Raw genomic sequence first — 4,060 nt, 5'->3', positions numbered from 1 at the left:
GGGATCACCTAAACTGAGTCCAGCTGGCTAAATCTAAATACAGTTTTTTCCTGATTAAGAAAAAAAAAAAAAGAAATTACATCTTGGGACGCCTGGGTGGCTCAGTGGGTTAAGGCCTCTGCCTTCAGCTCAGGTCGTGATCCCAGGGTCCTGGGATCGAGCCCCACATCGGGCTCTCTGCTCCGCGGGGAACCTGCTTCCTCCTCTCTCTCTGCCTGCCTCTCTGCCTGGTTGTGATTTCTCTGTGTCAAATAAATAAAATATTTTAAAAAAAGAAAGAAAGAAATTACATCTTAAGGGGCACCTGGCTGCCTGGCTCCGTCGGTGAAGCCGGCAGCTCTTGATCTCAGGGTTGTAGGTTTGAGCCCCATGTTGGGTGTAGAGATTACTTAAAAATAGAGTCTTAAAAAAAGAAAAAAATACATCTTGAGAAAAAAATTCTTAAGATTAAAGGGAATTTTTCTTGAATGCTCTCTGTTTTCCAATGTCTGGAACACAAGGAACTCTTAAAATCCTTTAAAAGAGTTGTGTGTGTCCATGATTAAAAAAGCAAAATACAGCAAGTATATAAAAGGAAAAATGTCTCTATCTGCTTTAATTGTTGTCAGCGGCAAGTAGCAGAGACCCTTAACAGTATGGCTAAGGACCCAGATTTCGTCTGTCTTTTTACTCTGCTCTCTAGTCCATGGGCTATAGCCTAAGGCTGAATTTCTTTCATAATTGTAAAATGAAAACACTTGGACCTCATGCTTCCTTGTTTGTATCCAACAGGAAAGAGAAAAGCTGACCTGCTATGAATTTCTCATAAGAGTGAGAAAGCATATACCTGAGAAGCTTCCAGCAAACCTCTCCTTTCACTTCATTAGACAGAATTGGGTCACCCATAACAGGTCACTGTCAGAAGAACAGAACCATATATATACCAATCTCCTCCCTGGAGAAAAAGTCAGTTTTCCAAATGCATTTGAATAAAATGGATATGGTTGAGTCACCCAGGGTATATGACCTTGGCCATATCTGCCCCTCATGCCCTTTCACAGAGGCAAGCACTATGGCCAGTTTCCTGTGCCTCCTTCTAAAGATATTTTATGCATGTTCATTTTTAGAAGCCTTCTCTTTCCAGTCTCTTTCTAGAGAAATGGTAGCATAGTATACACACTGCCTTACATTTTGCTTTTTGTGTAGTACATTTTTGGTAAATGTTTGATAAATGCTAAGAACATATATTTTGTAAGCCAGATGGTTTTTATCCTAATTACTCACTTTCCTGATTTACCTTTTGTACTTCAGTAGCATTAAAGTCTTTTTTTTTTTTTTTTTTTTTTTAAGTTCCAGCCAATTTCTATTGGGCCAAAGGGGAAATAGGGGAGTTTTTGGCTAGACTGAGGCCTGAGTGTTAAATGGAATCAACAGACCCTGGGTGTCAGTATGATAGTGGGGGCAGGAAGGAAGCGAATCCCAGGGGTCAGATAAAGGAATATAACAGGACAACAACAGTAATAGCACGTGTGTGTTGAGTGCCTCCTGTGTTCCATGTTGTGCTAAACATACACTCGGTGAGAATCAGATGAGGTCTGCTTAATTGGCTGTCTCTTCACCATCAAATGATAAAGTGTGTATTAGTATTTTAATAGTGGAGGTTATTCTTGCTAAGTAAAGGCATTAAGAATGTTGTATGTGCTAAGGAGAGACGCAGCATGATGATGAAGGACATGGATCATGGAATCTAACGAACCTGAATTTGAATCCTGGCTCTGATTCTCACTACTGTTACCATGATGATTGGATACTGGACAATTTTCTTAATGTCTCTGTGCTTCACTATACTCATCTGTAAAACAGGGAGATATCAGAGAGCTGTTGTGATGATTAAATAAGATATGCATGCAGAATACCTCGCATGTGCCCGACGGGGTAAGCATTCAGTACCTCTAAACAGAAGTTTGATGGTATGAGATGACTTCTAGAGAAAGAGACCTGCTCTTAGAGTTTTTGAAATAAAAGCAACTAGACTGGTAGAGTAACTTTAAAAATAAATTTTATTGATATATAATTGATATACAATAATACATATTCTAAGTATACAGAACAAGGAGCTTTGACCAATTAATTTACCCCTGTAATCACTATCCCAATCGTAGGACATTTTCATTGCTTCAGAAATTCCTCTTGTGCCCTTTTCAAGTCAATCCTCCCTACTTGAGAACCCAGGTCACCAGTATTTTGTTTTCTATAACCATAGTTATATTTTTAGAATTTCATATAAATGGAATCATATTGTACGTACCTTTTCTGTAAGGTTTCTTTCACTTTTTAAGGTTTATCCACATTATGCATGTATCTGTAGTACATTTTACTACTGAGTAGTGCCAATTATATAGGAATTTCACAATTTATCAACTAACTAATTGGGACCCTTGGATTATTTCCATCTTTTGGCTATCATAAACAAAGCTGCTATAAACATTCTTATAACATGCTATAAACATGGACACGTTGCCATTACTCTTGTGTAAATACCTCTGATTGGAACTGTTGAGTTATATGGTAGATAGATATTTAGCTTTATAAGAAGGTGCTAAGCTGTTTTCCAAAGGGGTTGTATATTTTCTATTCTAATAATGCGTTAGAGTTCCAGGTACAACACGTCCTCCCTAACAATTAGTGTTGCCAGTTTTTCTGATTTTCAGCATTCTAGTAGGTGCTATGTAATTGTGGTCTAATTTGCATTTCTCTAAAGACAATGATGTTGGGTGTCATTTCATGCACATTTGGCCAAATATGTATCTTCTTTTATGATGTGTGTATTTTTGCCCATTAAGAAAACCTCTTTGCAAGAATTGCAGATATTTTTTTTCCGGTCTGTGGCTTGCATTTTCTTAATGGTGTCTTTGGAAGAAAAGTTTGAATTTGGGTGATGTCCAATTGGTTAATACTTTCTATGTCCTAAGAAATCTTTGCCTAATCCAAAGTCATTAAGATTTTCCTATGATTTCCTCTAGAAGTGTTACTGCTGTCCCCCACCCCCACCGCCGCTTAAGTAATTGCTATGCCCAACATAGGGCTCAAACTCACAACCCTGAGATTAAGAGTTGCCTGCTCCACCGACTGAGCCAACCAGGCACCTTGAAGTGTTAGTTTTAGTGTTCATATTTAGGTTTATAATCCATTTGGATTCAAGCTTTGTGTTTAAGTAAAATGAGGGTTGAGGTTCTTTGTATCTATATGGACATCTAATGGTTCTGGCGTGATTTCTTGAAAAGACTATCCTTTTCTATGGAATTATCTTGCCATCGTCATCAAAAACCAATTGACTATACATGTGTGGATCTATATTTGGATTCTCTGTGCTCTTTCAAAGAACTATATGACTACCTTGGCCAATTCAACAATGTCTTGATAACTGTAGCTTTTTAGTAAGCCTCGAAATCAAGTAGTTTAAGTTCTCCAACTTTGTTCCTTTTCAAAATTATTTTAGCTATTGTTGGTCTTTTGTGTTTCTGCATTAAATTTTAGAATCAGGTTGTCAGTTTCTATTACAAAAGCTCCCTGGGATTTCAGCTGAAGGTATAGATTAATTTAGGGAGAATTACATCTTAAAAATATTGAGTCATCTAATCCATGAACATGGTATATCTCTCAATTCTGGTTTCCTTCAATTTCTTGCAGCAGTGTGATGTGAGAGTACAAAGCTTGTGCATATTTTGGTCAATGTATCTGTTTTATGATTTTGACCCTGTTTTATAATAACTTTATATTTACTTATCATAATGCCTCTATCTTTGAAGTAAATATGAGCTTCACTTTATAAGAAAATGGAACTCAATGAGATCAAAAGACTGGCTCAATATCATTGATTGGCTAATCTTCTAGAAATGTATCTTACAGATAGGCTTTCTCATATTCAAAGTGACAAGCACAAGGTTATTATCTCAGCATTCTTTGTAATGGTAAAAGATTAGAAACAACCCTGAATTTATCAATAGGACTGTTTAAATAGATGATGATACATCCTTAAAAGTAGTAGGCAACAGTATAAAAGAATGAGGAAGATAACTAG

The sequence above is a fragment of the Meles meles genome, chromosome 2 (assembly GCF_922984935.1).
Source record: "Meles meles chromosome 2, mMelMel3.1 paternal haplotype, whole genome shotgun sequence".
Classification (NCBI taxonomy): Eukaryota; Metazoa; Chordata; class Mammalia; order Carnivora; family Mustelidae; genus Meles; species Meles meles.
This window is presented reverse-complemented; position numbering follows the sequence as displayed.